The 20,671-nt window shown below is 37.8% G+C and overlaps 1 protein-coding gene across 4 annotated transcripts in view; it reads right to left on the bottom strand.

The window, feature by feature from the left end:
* DIAPH2 (diaphanous related formin 2) overlaps positions 1-20,671 on the bottom strand; it is an 874,039-nt gene that overhangs the window by 126,408 nt on the left and 726,960 nt on the right. The window lies entirely within an intron of this gene.

Raw genomic sequence — 20,671 nt, 5'->3', positions numbered from 1 at the left:
CTGTCAGGGGGTGGGGAGGGGTTGGATGGGGCATGGGAGTCCCAGGGGTCTGTCTGGGGGTGGGGGTGTGGATAAGGGTTGGGGCAGTCAGGGTACAGGTTCTAGGGGGCCAGTTAGGATGGGAGGATGGTCTCAGGAGGGGGCAGTCAGGGGACAAGGAGCAGGGGGAGGGTTGGGGATTCTGAGGGGGGGAGTGGGAGGGACAGGGGCGGGGCTAGGGCAGGATGGGGGCGGGGCTAGGGTGGGGCTCCTCCCATCCTCTTTTTTGCTTGCTGAAATATGGTAACCCTAACTACTTCCAACATCTGCCCCAGTGCACTCATCTTAAACTCTAAAATGGAGGCATGGGGTGAATACTTACTTGACTACAGTAAAGTATCAGGCACACACAAAATAATTATTATTAAAAAGCAGATTAGGATATTTGTCACGTACACTGCATATAGCTGCTTCAATAATTTTATTTAATATCTTAGCATTACCACTATTGAGATTGATATAAGAAATGAGCACTGGTTGTAAACATGTTTACTGCTTCCATAAGAGCAGCACTACATGATTAAAAAAGAAAAAAAGGATTTCACTTTTGTTTGCAAGACAAATTTCTTTGACAAAAAGTAACAGTGAAGCCTTTTATTTCTGAAAGGTATGGCCATGCCATTATGCCATTAGGTGCCATTAGGATGCATTAGCTGTAGGTTTTCAAAATTATTTATAAACATCTCCCCATATCTGGGCCTGCCTTTAAAAGAAAATGAGCACAACTTCCTTTACTTTATACTGTACTTCATGAACATACTGCTACTCTGTAAACTCTTCTGTCAACCTTTCTGTTTTCATGTGTAGCAACTGCAGAGAAAATGCAGAAAGGGCAGCATAGTCCTACCAAAACAACCAAAACAACCAAACAAACAAAAACAAGAACAGATTATGTTCACATGAGGGATAGGGAGCCATAAAAATGTGAACACCAAGAGACAGAAAAGGAGGCAGAGTTCAAAAAAAGTAGGAATGTGCTGCAGAACCAAATCCTGATCCTACTGGGCAGCACAGGCCCTTCCACCCCATTTTCAAGGTAACATACAAATCCATGAATCCTGACCGCGCTCCCACACACTTGGTGAGTGTGCAGTGCATATGTGCTCGCACAACTCTTGCATTATGTCCATGGTTCTTGCCATTAGGGAAGTAAAAAAGGGATGACCTCAAGACAGTTATGTCTCTCTGAAGTCCTACCTGGCTATGACATAACTGGGTAAAGAGAGAAAATGGTCCAGCCTAAAAATTATCCTTGGTTGACTTCTCTGAAATAGGCCATTCCATTAGCTATTGCAGTTGGGTCCACTAGCCCCTCTCCCCTTTGACCACTGCATTGCCATCACAAGGTCAAAGGAGACACATCCACACAAGAAGAAATATTGTAAGAAACAAAACAACATTCAGAGGAAGCCACCACTTGACTTTTCTCTTTTGTCTGTAGGAGCCCTGTGGGAGCTAACCTAAACCCTAGGCTACAGCAACTACTTCTGCCTCAGAGAAAGACAGAAAAAGTTCGGTTTCATGAAAAACTGCCCAGGAATGTGGAAGCTTATTTACCCCAATAAGCTCTAACACTTCTCAGAACTGACAGGCCTAACACAAAGCTGTCATACACAGAAGCAAGCGTTTCATATGCACATTACTATCACATAACCTCCTACACTCATGTATTGTTTGGATTAAGCCAAATTAATTAGCTCATTTTTAACCCAATGGTGAACAATAATTCTACCTGATTTTGTAAGTCAAAAACACAAGCAGAAGCACAACTGAGAGGTTCCTTGTAAGCTCTTTTTCTTTTAAATACTGTGTTGACAGTTAAAGTGATGCCATATTTAAGAATGTTGGTGCTCTATATACAATACAACCTTTTTCTGAAAAAGGAGAGACACTGTTCTTTCCCTATGGAAATGTTGGTGGCACTATCAATAGTTTGAATGTATCCCTGGGTAACAGAAAATGACAATTCTATCATGTTTCAGTCTCGCAACATTTTTCTTTTCAGATATTTCTGTATCTACAAATGCAGTTTAAATTAATCTAGGAGTACTGTAGACACATATCCCTAGTTATGCTGCTCTCATCATACATCATTCCTCTCCAAGCATGAAAAAGGAAATTAACCTGCAGATATCACTTCAGTATTCTTAATAAAACTCAATAAAGTAGCAAACTGCTTTATACTTCACAATTTATTTGCTAGAACCACCAGCAATGCAACACCCTCCCACTTCTTCTACTGCCTGTAAGTCAACCAGAATACAATCTGCAGCATGAACAAAACAACTGCCTCAGTGAAACTTCTAGGATCAGTTGTTGTGTCCTGTCCCCAGTGTATTAATCCATAGCACTGATTGTCTGGTGGATTCAGCAGAGCTCTGGGAGCCAACACACTTGGATTCTACTCCTGACTCTGCCACTGATTCACTGACCAATTGTATGACCATTAGTAGATCACAAAGCACTTGGATTTCCAGATAGGCTCGGAACATGTAGCTCCCTTTGATTTCAATAGGAGCTGCAGGTACTAAGCTCTTCTGAAACCCAGGCCCTTAACTTCTTTGTACATTAGTTTCTTTATCTGTAAAATGGAGGAGAAATAAACAGTTCTGTAAAGCACTTTGAGATCTTTAAATAAAGAGACCTATGGTCTACGCTTAAAATGCTGAAGTGATACAGTTGTGGGGCTGTAGCTATGCTGATGTAGCACTTCAGTGTAGACACTCACTACAGTGACAGATGTGGCTCTCCCATCACTACTGTAGTTAATCCACCCCCATGAGAGATGATAGCTAGGTCAATGGAAGAATTCTTCCGTTGACCTAGCACTGTCTACACCACGCGGTTAGGTTGCAAGCTATATCTCTCAAGGGTGTGGATTTTTCACATCCTAAGACACTTAGCTATGCTGATGTAAGTTTTCATTGTAGACCGGCCCATAAAAACAGACTAATATCTTCACCCTTGCCCAATCTATCAGCTTCATCACTACCTGTCTTCACAAGATTTTTCAGTGTTTTACTCTAAACTGCTGTCATCAACAATGCTACATCATTCCCTCAGAAGTAAGAGCTTTAAAATGCATGAGACCTATTGTAATTTGAAAATAGGCACCTGGAGAAGGTAGCGGACTTGGGCAAAGGTTCTCCAGAAAAAAGGGCATAAAATATATGGAATAAGTTACTGTGGAAAGAGGTTGTAATAAAGACTATAAGTGAGTTCAAGACACCTTGCTTTATTTTAAAAGAATTGGGGATTTTAAGAATAATGGTAAAAGAAAGAAAAAAGGCAGGAATATCGGGGCGCATTGTTAATCATACAATTCCTATAGTGGTTTTTTTCTGTTTCCTCTAGCCACAACTTTTCCATTGCTAACAGAGGCTTCACATCATCTTCTTCTTTTTCCAATGTGAAGTGAAGTGCTTCAAAGTGTGTCCTTCATTTGCCTTCTTACTTTTGGACATCTTGAGTCAGATGCTCAACTTGCCTAAATTGTCATAGATCAACTGAATTAAACGGAGCTATGACAATTTCAATGCATGCAGCTAAGGATCTGCCCCCTCATGTGATAACACAGCTTCAGTCTTCACAATCAGATATGCAGATGACAATATACACTATATTCCTTTTTTTCACACTCTGAATTCTCTACCACCACCAGTTTCCTGCTGCTCCTTGGTACAACCTAAATTTCTACTAAAATCATCCCTGTGCCAGTGAAAAATCCTTTTTGTTTCATGTTTCTGACTCATTCTCTAACTCACTATGCTTTAACACAACCATCCATCTGTAAATCTGCCGATCATCTGCATGACATTACCACAATTCATCCTTACCCTTAGATACCACGTCTACAAAAGTACTTATTCACGCCTTAATTACTTTCCATCAGCTATCGCAAATCCCCTTTCTGATCTTCCTAAATCCCTTCTCTCTAAATCTCAGGTCAGTCAGACTTTGTGCCCACACTGCTCATTTGATCCAGGAAGTAGGACCAGAACACATTTTTTATAACCTTTACTGACTTTCTATCAAGCTCTGTATCTTGTGTTCCTGGCTTTTGAAACTCACATGGATTCTTGTTCTACTCTTACTCTCTTAAATTCACTGCCGCAGCCAACACACATACTCCTGGCTTCCGGACTCTTTTCATTGTGTGGATATTTGAGTTGTTTTCTCTCTTGAACAGCCTCCCTTTTATTTATTTTTAATACTCCTTTCCCTCAAATCAAATGAATAACTTTATCTTCTCCTCATATGTTATTGCATCCTTACATTCTCCCTTCAATGTAGCTTCTGAGTCTGTAATAATACTTGCATTTTTACCATTATTAAATTTCAGGTCTTTGGCTCTAGTCCACCTTCCTGCAGTTTTTCCTTTTCTACTTGTATGATAATCACTGCCCAGGATCTAATTTTGAAGACCCTTCTCTGTCTGTTTCAGCCTCTTCCGTGAAGTGTTTTATGGACACTTCATAAGAAGAATTTCATATACAAATGTTATATAGTATCTATACTGCAGAAAATATTTTTCAAGTCACGTATCATTTGTGGAAGGAGTGAATCAGCCATTTATTCAGGTAATATAAAAGCAACAATAAATTTAACATTTCTACAAATTAACACCACTCAGGTTTATTATTGTAATCAAACTTAATAGACATGTGTCCAGCTGATCGCTAAACTTTTAGGATGACATTTACTGTCTTTATGCAATATGCTTAAATCTCACAAGATGACATTTGAACAGTGTGAATCAATCGTATTTTATGGATGTTATTTTTTCCTATGACTTAAAAATATCTTTATGCTACCAATAATTAACTTGAAAGAAAATGAAAAGAGAATCATAACATACTGTTGCCCACTTAAATGTGAATGAAAGCATTCCGAGCCATATTTTCTGAAACTCGTCATAAGGCCAAGCATCTTTTATTAAAAACAAACACTAAAGCTGAAGTGCTAATTTGGGAGACACCTGAGAAAATTATGTTTATATTGTGTTTATAATTCAGAGATAACATCAGCTGCCCTTCCCTTAGCTCTCCATACAGATTCACAGGACAGTGGCATGGTGGCTAGCTGGTACTTGTTTGCCAGAGGTTTCTCTAGATGGATGCCAATGGATACTTCCCTCTCCAGACCAATGATACCCTGGGTTTGCATTGGGCTGTGCCAACGGACATTCCCTTTGGCTCTAAGGAGCCATCTTAGGGAGCTGCTCCCCGCTTAGGCTGAGCTGGGAAGGAACAATGGACCATTCACACACTCTACCTGTAGCAAGGACTTTCCATCCACACACCCATGCCGCTGGAGTGTGGTTCAGGGTCTGTCCTTCTCCTCAGGGTATAGTATTGGCAGTTGCTGAATGTGTGTTGTTGTTACATTGACTAAGCATTGCATTTTCTTTTCTGTTTGAGTCCAGGTAGAATCTCATTCAGGTTTCCATGTCTCAGAGTATTATGTCAAAACTGTGGGGGTAGACATTCTTTGCAGGAATAAACACATTTGGCTGCTTAGGCTGACATGATAGGTAGGGAGAGGTATGTATCTCCAAGAACTGTGAGATTCAATGTGTGGCTGGGACAGACACACTTACTGGCAGAGACTGCCTGAAAGTGTGTCAGTGGTGCCCCTAACCCTCTCGGGAGGTGTGTGTGGGGGTGGATACAGTGTGTGGCTTGTGGTCTAATGTGCATGTCTAGGCCTGGGTAGGCTGAACAGTATGATGGCTCTGTAGCAGTTTTGATCTTAGGATCTGCAAGTCAGGCTGTACAGCTATGAGGAACACTTTGCTGCCAAGACTGTGTTCCTACTCCTCCTTCATTACTTTACATTCTTTATGTTTATTAAAAAAGTTACGCTCATTGTGCCATAAACAGTTCCTTAGCTTATGCACATATTTTGGGGGATCCCCTGGCCAATACATGCTGCCATTGCAGAAAAGCAAAAATATTGCAGAAATGGAATTTTTCAAGCAGCAAGTTTGGTGGTGGGGGTTTAAACCCATTTCAAGATAACTCAGTTTTTGATTATTAACAAAAACATGTCAGTTCCAAAATGTGATTTAATGTCTATGCTAAATCTGTATATCCTTCATTTGTGCATACAAAAATCAGTATCTGAATGTATAAAAATCATTTCTGCATGGATGTGTTTTCTGTTAACACAATGGATATGCATCCTAACTTTGTATGCACAATTTGACACCAATCTTTCACACTTTTGCCCTTAAAATCTAGTGAACATTCCTCATCAGGACAGGACAGCACAGCTTTAAGTTGCACTGAGATGCCAAAAATTTAAAAGCATGGTGTACTTGCCATAAAACCCCACCATACTAATTTGCAGCTAGTGTTTGTATTACTCTTTGTGAGAGACAGGTTGCCACATCCATTTATGAGTCTCATAAAAGCTTAGTTTTCAGTTCTAAAAGCTTATTTCACCACACCTGACATGTAAATAGGCTTTTGGAATTGAAAACAAAGCTTTAGGAGCTTCAGAATTGGCTGTGGCAACTCAGACCATGATAACAGCCGGATTGTGTAGCTTTCCTAGGGACCTGAAAAATCATATGCTTAGTTCCAAAGGGCCTCTAAATATAAGAGCAATAATAGTCACATTTGATACCAGAAGTAATTAGCATGGTACCCTGGACTTACCCTATATGTATGGGCATTGTAAGCAATTATGTTACATAAGATGTTTTGAAGATACCATGGTACCGTACAGTTATTTCATTACTTATGTGTCATGTTTATCATTAATAGACATTATATATTTACTTCAAAAGTATATCTGTAGGTTGTAACAGGAGAACTTATACCTTTGGTTCTTAAGGAAGTAAGAGAATAAATATAGTGCAGATATTTAAACTTTCTAAATATGCTTATAAATGTATTCAGATACTTTGCAGTATAACATTACAGATAATATTTTCAGGCTGTATTTTTTTTATCATATATACTAATAAAGGCAGGTAGCTCTTTTTCACTATTTATAAATCTGGTAATTAATACTTGAACTTTGGTTTAATTATGTAAACTCAGAAGTAATTTCTAATAAACATTTATCCTTAGCACCATATTTTGAATGACATTATTCAGAAAGGATATCAATCTCCATTGCATATTTTCATTTATACAGATTCAAGTATTACCCTTTAGCTTGCATTAAAAAAATCTGAAGGAAATTAACACAAATTTAATTTAAAGCAGTATGCAAGTGTACAAGCAACACAACAATATATATAAAGTTTTTAGTTAATAGTGCCATATATTGCTATGCCTGCCAATTACAGCACACAAACACTGGCCTTTTTTATCAGAGAATGATGACATTGTTGGGAAAATACTTCTTGCACAGATATGATCTATATATATCTGGATTGTCTGGTATTTTGTAAATCAGTTGCAATAGGATCTGAGGGTAACATAAAAAACAAATAGCATTCTTCAGTGGAAGATAATCAATACAGTTATGCCTTGATACAATGAGACCCAGGTAAGGACACAGTGCTTTTCCTAATTCACACACTTCTGCTTTTTGTATATTTGCCTGTAGTATTCCTAAATACTCCAAGTTATGAAATGTTACATAGCTATGTAACTCCCACGGATTATAATGGAAGTTCTTGGCTAAAACTCAGGGCAGTCTGGTTTAGGAAGCTTAGGGGTTAACATTGCTTTAGTATTTTGTTTTTGTTTTTTTAAATTCCCTTCTCCTTGCAAATGACATTCATCCCATATGCAAAGTAACACATCTACATGCTGTAACCATTGTTTACATACTAATATACTAGGATATATTATTTAGTTGTATTACTTTAACAAAATCATAAATTAAAATGCATATGAAGTAAAAACAGATTATACAACAAATACCTGTTTTTAAATTGCCTTGGGACTGTTTAGGGAGCTCTCTGGACTAAAGCAATTACTAAAACTAGATCTGAATGCCATTATAAATGGTCGTTTCTTATATAACCCATATTTATATTTATCAATAAAAGCAGACTTAAAACTTGCAATAATTCCTTGGTGGAGAAAGCAGGACAAATTTATTATCTGTGATCCCTTCTTTATCTTTTGCCATTACATTTGGGATAACTCTGAAGTACTTAAATGATATGAATAAGTCTCATTAGACCATGACTCTTCTATTATAAGCAAAAATCCTCCATCTAAAAATGAGATATGAAAAATGCTTCTACATATTGTTAAAAAATAAGCAAATTACAGAGATATTGTCAATGGAGTATAACAAAATCAAAGAATACTAATGCCTCAGTACTATAGGATCTCTAAGATGAAGACCAGATATTTGTTGAAAGTAACATTGAGACATTTATTTTCAAAGCATGGGAGGCATTTAATTGTAGATAGTCTGTTGCAATAATTTTTTTGTCTTGTATGCAAGCACAGGTGATGTCATTCTGTTTGATTAACAAGGCAGCAAAATGACTCCACAACACTATTATGGATAGGTTTAATTTCTGGTTTGTCAAAAAAGCATCTAGCACACTTTGAGAGCTATATAAATAATGATAAACATTCTTACTAGCTCAGATAACAAACATGTATATCAGAAATCAATTTACTCATAAAAGTACCATTTGCAATGCATTCTTCTAAATGGATTGGCTTCTAGCTGTCTGAAGTTTTATTTTAATGTGTTTTAACAAATAAGAGCAACCATCAAGAAACCTGTCTTACACGATTTTATTTGGTATAATAGAAGGATAAATGTGAAAGTCATGTGTTAATTCTAACCTTCAGGATGTTCATCATCAAAAGTTTCAAATTCCAGTAAAATATAATTTCTGTTCTTTTCTGGGTTGCAGAATTCTGATGAATTCAGACATAATACATAGATCTGAGTAATTTTTTAAAAGCGTGCATTGAATTTTTCTTTTAATTAAAAAGTGTCTTTATGTAATCTGAAAATTATCTAAAGCCATTAAAAAGCAGTAATATTCTACTGTCTCAGTTTCATTTTATCCTATTGAAGTTTAACAAGTGGTGGCAGCTTTCCAGATAGCTTGCATAAAAGATTCAAATTAGATGTCAAAGTTGAATAAGGCAGGTTTGTTTTAATTTTCTCTCTCATGCACACTGCTAAAATGGAAATGGTAATGACAATATAACAAGTTTCCTCAAATAAATCAAGTTCACAAGACAATTCTTAAATTATGCCTAGTGTGCATCTCACTGATGTGCTGCAAGCTGACATGATATTGATGTATGGTATTCAAAAATGATCCAAAACTTGCATTTCAGCACAAACTGCAGTGCATATTCTATTAATATATTCCACACGCAGATCTAAAGCACAAAGAGCATACATGTACCTTAAAGCTGTAACTCCCCTGCAGTGAGAAAGTGGAAAAGTGATGGCACGTAATGCCATTGCAGCTGCAATATCTCTGAACTAGGACGATCAGAAAAGGGCACCAGCTATTAACGTTTCTGGAAACTTTAAGTTTAATTCCATAGAAAAGATTTAGCTACTTAGTGGTAAGAAAAAACCCAGATAGAACAGTTAGATCTGCAAAGAAATTTGCTTAAACAAATATTAGAGGGAAAATATATCAAAATCAGATTTCTCTAGTAATCTCATATCCCAAGGCTATTCCCTTTTTTAGTTTTAGCATGTCAGGACATTGGTAAAGTTGTAAAAGAGCAAGAATATTTTTCTAAAAGGAAACAATACTACATAGAAAATATGCAATTTTTAATGTTTAGAGTATAGCCTCTTAAGACAAGAAACCTAGTGAAGGTACACGATCTACAGTTAAATCCTGCAGTCATGTACAATAATAAATCAAGCTTAAGAAGATAGAGCATGTAGTGTGTGTGTCATTAATTATCGTGCATTTGAAAAATCAATGTATCAATGAATATGTCGGAATGCAATGAAATGTAGTGTTTTTTATTTTCACAGTCTGATGAGGAAGAGATTTTATTGAAACAATGTTAAATTATAATGTACTATATTAAAATCTACTGTTCATTTGCAAGGTTTACAAAACAGGAGACAAGGAAAAACAACATACACAAAACTAGATGTACTTTTCCAAACCCATAATTTATTTGCCTGTGGATTTCACCCAGACACATTTATCTAGGTGTATATAAATGCACAGAGAGAAAGAGATAAATATTTCTATATCAAATATATCTCCACTCAGGGTTGCTATCATAGAGGAAATAAATAGTGCTATTTTTCAACTTTTAAAATAAATGTTTCTACAGTGAATTTCTTTCACAATAGAATAAAATTGCACTAATGGTTAAAAGGATCATTAAGAAAATGATTCCCATACTGGGCTAAATCCTGAAGTCTTCATTCAGGCATAACTCCAACATGAGATTTGGCTGTTGTCAAAACTCCTGGCAACAGCTTTGTTAAAAAAAAATCTTTCGTCCCAAAGCCAACAAAACCCAACCAAACAAAACAAAAACAAACAAACAAAAAAACACCTTGGAGTTTTTCACTATGGTTATCTGAATGGACAAAAGCCTCAATGAAAGGTGCTATTTCTTTTTCTGTCACTTTTGAACTATTACTGCCCTGTTTGGTATATTCTTCTAGAAAAGTTACAATGCTAACTGGCACGGTGCAACAAGATTTTACACCACCACAAAACCCAGTCAACAGTTCTGGTTTTGCCATACTTGCCCTATGTCAAAATACCACCCCCGCCCACAGATTAAAAATACCATCAGGCAAGAAAAAAAACCACATTTCTGTCTAGTGGAAAATATACAATATGTTACATCTGTACTTCACAGTCTTATACCTTTGGGTCCAAGAAAAAATTAAATAAAATCTTCATAGGCACTAGAGGCCTTTGCATCTTGCAAGAGAAAGATTTCCAATCTGTTGAATCTTGCAATGCTGAACACTTGTAATAAGCCCCTAACTCATCTGACTTAGAAATGGATTACAATTAAAATGGAGTCTGGGGCCACAAAAGCTACAGAGACCCCCTAACGTATTTTCCATCTACCATAAGCAAATCATCCACATCAAAATCCATTCATCCTTCTTAGCAACCATATCTAGGGTGTCTGGGTCCTAGCATTACAAAATTGTTTAGGAAAAAAGATACATCTTTCATCAACACTGCCATTTCCTACCCAAATCTATACTCTAGGGTAGCCAGGAGGCCTTGGGAAGTCCCTGGGCGAAGATGCTAGATGGCATAAGGTGTGATTAGTTAGTGGAGTCTTGTTTGTGATTTGTAGCATCAATGAAGAATCTTCTTTTTACCCATGACAGTCATAACTACTACTTCTCTATCATGAAGGACATTACATACTCCAAATGTAAAGTCATTGTAGTCCACTCTTAAAATGCCTCACTCAGGCCCGGCTCCAGGCACCAGCCTGGCAAGCAGGTGCTTGGGGCGGTCGCTCCAGAGAGGGGTGGCACGTCCAGGTATTCAGCGGCAATTCGGCAGACGGTCCCTCACTCCCGCTGGGAGCAAAGGACCTCCCGCCAAATTGCCGCCGCAGATTGCGATCGCGGCTTTTTTTTTTTTTGGCTGCTTGGGGCGGTCAAAACCCTGGAGCCGGCCCTGGCCCCACTTCCCTTACTAAAGCAGTTTATTCTGTGCTTCACAAACAAGTACATTGGGTCTTGTATTCTATCCCAAGCCCCCCAGATATAACCACATTTCCCAATCCTCGAAAGCCAACACATTTATACTTATATTGTAAAATTTTCATATCAAAAACTATAAATTAATTTTAAAACATACATTATTGGGTTACATTTTCAAGGGCTTCCTCAATTGCACCACCATTATTTGCATGTGTAAACCCCTTCCTTGGCATGATCAAGAAGGCTAACTTCTTTCTCTTTCCACTTTCTCTTCTTTGATGCTGAATCTGTGGTACGTATCATATGTTTATGATGATAATTCCATCTGCTGGCCAAATACAGATGCAATACCCCTTTCTGAATTACCAGATATTAACATAGCACAAACAGTAAGAGCCCTTTTCTATAAACCAGAAAAAAACACTTTCACTTTCCTTTATCATTGTAAAGCTTACTTTTAAAACTCAAGCATGCACTCTTTCCTCTTTTATGAACACTTAAAACTTTCATCATCAGTATCTCCAACTCCAGATTGTACATCTCAGATTTAAGGTTAGATACTAGTCAGCCAAGATGTGGTTCTGCAAGGTGGAAAGGCAGAACAAAGAGCCTCTTTGCCTTGTTCCTACACTCCCACAAGCACAAGGACTAGCATACTTGTGAATGGGAAAGAGAAAGGATATATCCTCTTCTTCAACCCCAACTAACTCCAGTGAGCTCCAACAAAGAATTGCGAGAGTCATTGTATCCCTATGGAGCATAATGCCTTTAGGAGTAACCTGAGATGGGGTGGGTCCACATTGGTCTTTGTGTCTTAACTTAAGTTCTTTTGGAATTTACAGTACACTATAGTACTCAACTCTGCCACCAGGACAGCTGCTGTTATCAGTTAGGCATACTTCCCCATTCCTGTTATGAAAGTTCTTTGTTCTTGTTAGCAAACCCATCTTGGTCCTTTCACAGTTCTTTCAAAGACCAAAAAGAAGGAAACATTACCATTGGTGGTGTTTAGTAGTAAAATTGTTTTTTTACATGTTAGCAGCCACCACTGATAATTTGCCTCTTCAGAAGTTGTTCTTTTGATAAATGATATTTTTACCAATCAAGCTGATCAGAATGTCAGTACCATCGTGTTAAGGTTTGCGCCTCTATGTCAGATCTTCTTGAGAAAACCATAAGAAGCAAATACACCAAAAAGAAGATCCACTTTTTATGTGCAGACTAGCGATTGCAGCTACAGTATTATCTCTCTTTCTCACGTTGTTTTCATTTTCATTATGCATTGGTTTTGGCAACAGGCTTATGATATGAGACTTCATTGAGATAGAGAACACATGCATGAAAAAGAAAATGTGTGAAATGACCATATTGCTGGGCTATTTTTATCATGTTGTTGAATTTGCTTGTTATCATGTACTTAAGGGAAATACTACAACCTACAACCTTTCTCTTTCACTTGGTTTTTGTTAAGAATTATGTTATTTGCAGTCAGAATAGCTCAAGATGCAGCAGTGAAATGAAACCCATGTCCAATGTTGCCAGAAAACAGAAAGAAATATAACATTAATGTTTCTCTCTCTTATTTCCTTTTGATTAAGGATGGATGACTGCTACCAAGACCACTTGAAGATGAAGTCCTTGCCCTAACTTTCAAAACAACAGCAAAAATATATTTCCCTCTTTCTTCTTTTCTTTGTGTTAAGGATAGATGCTGACTTTCTGGAAGCACTGCAGCAAGTTGTGAATAATGTATGAAATGAAAAATTCCTGCTTACTGCACAGAGAGAGTACAGACAGCTAGCTATATGCTAGCCAAACACAACCAAACAGCCCAGCAAGCTAAGAAATCCCGAGACCTACCCTACTTCTCCCACAGGAAATTAAAACCAAAAAAATATTTTTTTTGTTTCCTCCCACTAAAACCCCAGAGGCACTCACTTAGCTCCAGTCTAAAGAAGATCCTCACTCATTAAAACTCCAAGCTCCCAACATCAAAATCCATCCAGAATACTAAAAAGGAAACTAAATAACATTCTCTTTAGAAGTTTATAGTGAGTTTTAAAAGTTTGTAAAATTTTCCCATCTAGCCCCCATCTAGATATTGGCTGTAAGTCTCAAAGTTGCATCTACAAGCGTCTTCCAGCTGTGTGAATATATTGGATAGTTATGTGACAGAGAGGGAGTGGCTTCCAAGGCAAATGAGAGGGCGTTTACTTTTAAATCGCTGTTTCAATTAGGTACTCAAATATTAAGCGGTGGCTAGAGTTTGTCATCTACGATCTGAACTACTTTAAGGGGTAGTCCACGTTTTGACATCTCTATCTTACTTCTTATTTGTTTAAACATATTTGTGGTTTGATGGTACTGTGATACAACATGATGATACAATGCAAAGATGTTGTGATGCAACATGTTTGTTTTTATATTCGTCCAGTAAAAGTACTTATTATTAAATTGTTTGTTGCAGTTGGTTGAGTTACTGCCCGAAGAATGACAAGGGTCAAGTTGTGCTTGGTGCTGGAAAACGAAGACGACGACATTATTCCTTGCCCCAACAAGCTTATAAACAAATGAAAACACAGAGGAGTGATGGACAAAAAGGATACAATGTACAAGCCAAGGATACAGAACAAAAGAGTCCTCCAATAATTTTATTATTTTTTCATTTGTAAAATAGTTTCTCCTTATTTGGTGGCACTGTACTTACTCAAAAGCTCCCCATAAGAACAGTTATGCCCATCTTTAGTTTTAACTAATATTGACATACAGACCAGTGTTACTGTAAAGACAGAAGCACAGCTGTTCTACATAACTCTCAAGGAACTAATCTGTGCTGGAGCAATTAAAAAAAAAAATCTAGTTTGTGAATCTCATAAGGTCCTTAATAGTATCTGATCATTGACACCTCCAAGCCTAATATAGTTCAGCTTTTTGTTGACTACACTTGAGAAACCCCTTCCTTCTCATAATACAAATGGACAACTAAATCTAAATGTTAAAAAGTGATTAATGATTTAGGGTGCCTTCATTTTTGGATGCCAATTTTACACATCTTCATAAGGCCTGGTTTTTAGAGGGCCTTTAGTGCTCAACATGTCCTGAGAAACCATGCCCCTGAAAGGAATTTCAAATTGGATGGGCTCCCTAAAAAACGGAGTCATGCAAAATCACTAATCATCTTCTAAAATTTAGGTCTTAAAGCCTATTATTGAAAGATTCACAAAGTCCAAGGCCAGAAAAGACCATTGTGATCATCTAGTCTGACCTCCCGTATACCACAGACCATAGAATTTACCCAAAATAATTCCGAGAGCACATTTTTTAATTTTTCAAGGCTGGCTCAGTTTAACACAGCATGAAATTAAAGGTGGCAATAGCTCAACAATAAATGGATTTAAAAGCAAGAGAATTTTAAAGACAGAGTTGATTTGAACAAATAATTATTTGTGGATCTGGACTGTACCCATTCAGCCTACGTTACTCACGAATTATGAGTCACTCCCACAAGATGAAATGCTATAGTTCAGGATAGTTATGTTCTACTATATTCCTTATAAATGCAAATGATGTCTGTATAAAAATGAATGTAAAATGTCATAACTAATTATTTTCTAATGAAGCTGAAATTTTTTTTGACTCACAAGAGACTAAGATTAACATGGATTATAAAATTCTGTTGAACCCTCTATTGATTCTGGGCAGAACCACCATCAAATGTTCTAAGAATGTCAGACACATGTGGTTATTCACCATATTTCTGGCATATATACAAGGACTGGTACATCTATGCCATTATTGTTAAACTGTAGGTTTGTCAAAGGGGAATATTGGCTTGTTGTCATATAGTATGTCTGAATTTCTGTCATGAAAATAGGCATCACAAGCAGAAATTTCTTGCAGAATAGTCTTTCCTTAGGCTAATCTTTACACTATTTCCTATATCAAAACTCAGCCTGCTAAATTCATGCTTTCGCAACAGTCAAATGGAATTGACCCTATATCTCGCTGTCCTGCAGAGTTCATCACTGACGAAATATGCACCAGAGCTGATTATACTCTGTTGGAAAAGGGACAAGCAGAAGTGATTGAAATTTCTATAGAGAACAACATCAGTTCTTGCTTAGAACAATTTTGCATATAAATAGGGCATAAAACGGTCTGTATTCAATTTGTTCTCCAGTTGTTGACAAAAAATGTCATCAACACCACTGTATATTGCACGTCTAAACTTCTATCTTCTTGTAATGCAAACCTAGATCTGATTAATCAATCAGTGAATCATTGTGCTTAGGTAGAGTCACCCAAAATGAGAATCTCATTGCCCTTAATAAATGAAATACGAAAGCAAATTAAAAATCAGTATCAAGCAAATAAGTTCTGAGATTAGTTTTGAAAAGATCCAGGAGCTAATATAGAAATAGGAAGGCAGTTCTTAGAGAAGCTGCAAAATGAGTCAGAGGCCAAGGACCATAGGCAGTAGTCCTGACACGAGAAACTATTAATGTCTGGGAAGTAATCCATGCAGAAGCAGAACACAGAACTTATAATGAAAAACCTTCATTCATAAGTGGGTAAAATCTCTAGTCTGATGTACTGCATCTGAACAATACTTGAACATAGATTGAAATTATTTTTATGTAAGATCTATGGGATACTTTGAAGATCAGAAGGAAATGAAGGCTGCTATAAAGAAGTGATCTGGAGGTCAAAGAAATTGATAGAATTGGTCTGGTGTGAGTTTGAGGACAGTGCAACAAATGCATTAGCTTTAAGAGGGCTACACTGGAAACTAAACATGTTATTGTCCCTTAGAAATATCTCAAAGTGAGTACCGAATGGCTAATGTAATTACTTTATGTGTGAAAATAAATTGTGCTGTATCTTTCCCATCTGCTATTTATTCTTTTATATACCATATTGGGTTTTAATTTGAGAACCTGATGATTTAGGTTAATTTAACCATTCCTTTCTGTCCCTCTCTTTTTCTAGAAGTTAATTTAGTGTTCATGAAAGGCACTAGCTTAATAACTTTGATAAAGAAAGGACTGTCTTTATCAATAGAGCAAGTACAGTATAGACAGTTCCAGTGCATGCACCTTCACACTGCTCTGCTTGTTCCTGAAAGCTGTTATAGAAAGACTTACTCCAAGGAAAAAGGGTAATTCAGTTCTTGGCCTTTTTGCACAGAGTGACAAGGGTGCCAAACAGTGAGTTGATTTTGTGATATAATGTTCATTAGGGACTGAAATAAGACCAGCTCATCCTTTTACATAGGCTACTGAACTGTTATTAGATGGCAACCATTTCTGACGATTACCAACATATGCAGAGTTGAACAGTATTTTATGGGTAAATTGTTTTTAAACTCCTGATCTAACCATTGAATTCAGGAAAATGGAAATTAGATGCCAGAAAAGAAGACTTGATTCATTCAGTTTCATTCTTTGCATTTTGCTGGACTGCTTGAAACATCATTTCCACTAACATTTTATTCTTAATCTATTCTTGAATACCTGTTCCATTGACTGACTGCTCTTGCTGTTGAGAATTTTTCCCTACTATCCACACTTTCATCCTTTCCACTCATTGCTCAATGTCCTATCAACTTTTGAGTCTATGAGTAATTCCCTTGAAGATGTCCCCGTGTATCTATCTTCATGTCTTCTCCTTTTTAAACTATATACATTTAGCTCCCTTTGTCTCTTCTTACATTTCTTCCAGATTTGGTTCCCTTTTTTGTATTTTCCCCATTTTTTCTACATCCTTTCTGAATGGGGGGCCTACAATATTCCATCCACAGTGGCACTACAGCTACATAATGATAAACAGCAGATAGAATAAAGATAAGATTGGAGCTGGCGCTAGGCATAAGCAGACTAAGCAATTGCTTAGGGCCCTGGGCAGCTCAAGGGCCCCCTACTCGCTTTTTATTATGTGGTGTGTATGTGTAAAATATTCCTTCTTAGGGCCCCCAATTGGCTAGCAGCACCTCTAATGGTATGTCTACACTACCTGCCGGATCGGCAGGCAGCGATCAATCCAGTGGGGGGTGGGGGTGGTGTCGATTTATCGCGTCTAGTCTAGACACGATACATTGATCCCCGAGAGCTCTCCCATTGACTCCTGTAATCCACCACTGCGAGAGGCGCAGGCGGAGTCGACGGGGGAGCAGCAGCTGTCGACTCACCGTGGTGAAGACACCGCGGTAAGTCAATCTAAGTACGTCGACTGCAGCTACGATATTCGCATAGCTGAAGGTGTATAACTTAGATCGACCCCCCCCCCCCACCAGTGTAGACCAGGCCTAAGATTATGTTTACTGGTGGAGTGAAGTGCAACTACAGAGAAGAGTCTATGTTAGGGGAAGTGAGCTGGGTAAATTCTGCTCTCATCTCTCTGCACCAGTGCTATCGCCTTCTCTCACACCTCTCCATAATTGGGAGTCTTTATATCTCCCTAGCTTTCACTTCTCTCCTCCACTCAAATAGAGCTCCCCAGCTTTTTAAGATAAGTTTGTGCTGCCATCGTGTCACAAATTACAGTCATAGTCACATATGTGTCTCCAGGATGAAGGGCCAAACCCTTGCCTACTTCCTCAAACAAGGAGTGCAGGATAGGTTGTGAATAGCAGGAGCGGGACTGATTGAAAAACAGTGGCTGAAGAAATTTTGTAGGAACTTCCACAGTTACTGGGCTAACAATCTCTAATCCCCCTCCTGTTCCTTCCACACGTACCCCTCTTTAGATCTCAAGCTGTCACCTGTCTCTCGGGATGGAATCATGCAATTCTCGCACTCTCAGACTAGGCCCTGAGTTGCAGTCCCTTCCCTCTGTATCAACCATGATTTACCTCAGCAGGTCTCACATATCCAGACCCTGAAATTCTGTTCTCTCTGGGGCAATGATAGCAGTAATCAAACCGCCTCCTTAAAGCAAAGTATTATTTATTTGGAACGAATGCGTTTCAGAGAAAACATAACTTCAAAACAATAATAGACTGTATGCATATCTAGCTTTTCCTTCAGGCTTACCATTTCATGGCTCTGGGATAGCCCAAATTATTAGACACTCTCCACAGAGTATCTCTCTTTGTGTTAGCCTATCTCCCTAGACAGTTTTTGGCAAGTGACACACGCACCCTTTTCCCTCGAGAAGGGCTCTAACACTTTAGCATTCTTTTCATTTCCAAATGCCAAGCTTTGCCAAAATAAGTCTTGCAACTTATTAGAGTGAAGATAGCATTACTGAAGCTAGTCATTTCTATGATTCTATAAGCGTACTTTTCAGTGTTATCTGAGAAGCCAGTGTGTCACCTTCATATACATATACACAACCAGTTGAATTCAGCCATTATAAGAATACAATAAACATTCTACTACCCCCAATATATAATAACTTGAGCTCACTGACCAGGTCACATACCATGTTCAGAAAACTATACATAGCAGCACTCATAACATTATTACATGCCTGCTTCATATCTGACACATAGACTTTCTAAGAAAGAAAAAGAATAATGAGACATCATAAATTTCAGTCACAGGTGAACATTTTGGAGGAAGTTCTGAGCTATCGAACAGAGGAGTTTATAATGGACCCTTAACTAAAGCCCTGTCCCATCACTGTGCCATTAGAAAATACAGTATGCAGTTATGAAAATTCTGTGTTCATTTATGCAGCCGGACTGTAAGACAAAAGGTTCAATAAAAGGTAAAATGAATGATCCCCTGCTTTACTGAGGGGGAGGATTTAATATGTTAATTTTCACCACTGATGGCAGAATCATTGAAGATTTCTACATCTCGTCTTATAACTCTATCACAGCTGAAAGCAAAGCCAATGTTAGCAAAAAAGAAAAAAATCTGACAGATAACATTAAGATTGCCTACTCTGACCAAGTTTACTGCAGACATGCACCACATTGTATTTATAAGCTTTCAGATCAAAGACAACAGAAAACATACTTTGTCCTGTTTCCATTTTAAAAATAACAATGAATTAATTACTCAGGCATGCTCATATTATTTCTTTTAATTGGGAGAACAGAAATATTGCTCAGATGGAAGGATGATTTTGAAAATGTAGCACAGTTTGGGAATAGTGTGTGCACCAAGTATTTCACTCTTTTTTTTTTTTTTAAAGATCAAGTTTATGACAAATTATAAACAATAATAAATCACAATTATATTCCATTACTTTTACTGCTACCAGATAGGAGAAGGTGGCACATTATGCCTTATTAACTCAGCTGCATGGAGACTATGCTGAGACTAAAATGACAATGAATGGTTTTGCACTGATAGTTCACAACAGAATAGGACAGAGAACAGTAGTGGTACTTTGAAGTCTATAGCCCTATGTGATAATCAGGGATAGGATGTGAAGAAAACAATGGTAATATTCCTGGCTACCTCTTCCTTTGAGATAAAATGCATTCTTGCACTCACATAGCCCAAGAATTATATATTACATGTGGATGTAAAATTAAGTCCCAAGAAATCTATCTACATGGATCTAACAGTAGGAAGCAACAGAGGGTCCTGTGGCACCTTTGAGACTAACAGAAGTACTGGGAGCATAAGCTTTCATGGGTAAGAACCTCACTTCTTCAGATGCAAGTAATGGAAATCTCCAGAGGCAGGTATAAATCAGTGTGGAGATAACGAGGTTAGTTCAATCAGGGAGGGTGAGGTGCTCTGCTAGCAGTTGAGGTGTGAACACCAAGGGAGGAGAAACTGTTTCTGTAGTTGGATAGCCATTCACAGTCTTTGTTTAATCCTGATCTGATGGTGTCAAATTTGCAAATGAACTGGAGCTCAGCAGTTTCTGAAGTTTTTTTGCTGTAAGATGGCTACCTTTACATCTGCTATTGTGTGGCCAGGGAGGTTGAAGTGTTCTCCTACAGGTTTTTGTATATTGCCATTCCTGATATCTGACTTGTGTCCATTTATCCTCTTGCGTAGTGACTGTCCAGTTTGGCCAATGTACATAGCAGAGGGGCATTGCTGGCATATGATGGCATATA

This window comes from Trachemys scripta, chromosome 9 (genome assembly GCF_013100865.1).
Source record: "Trachemys scripta elegans isolate TJP31775 chromosome 9, CAS_Tse_1.0, whole genome shotgun sequence".
NCBI classification, from domain to species: Eukaryota; Metazoa; Chordata; order Testudines; family Emydidae; genus Trachemys; species Trachemys scripta.
Note: the sequence above shows the minus strand (reverse complement) of the source record. Positions and strands in the feature narration are given on the sequence as shown.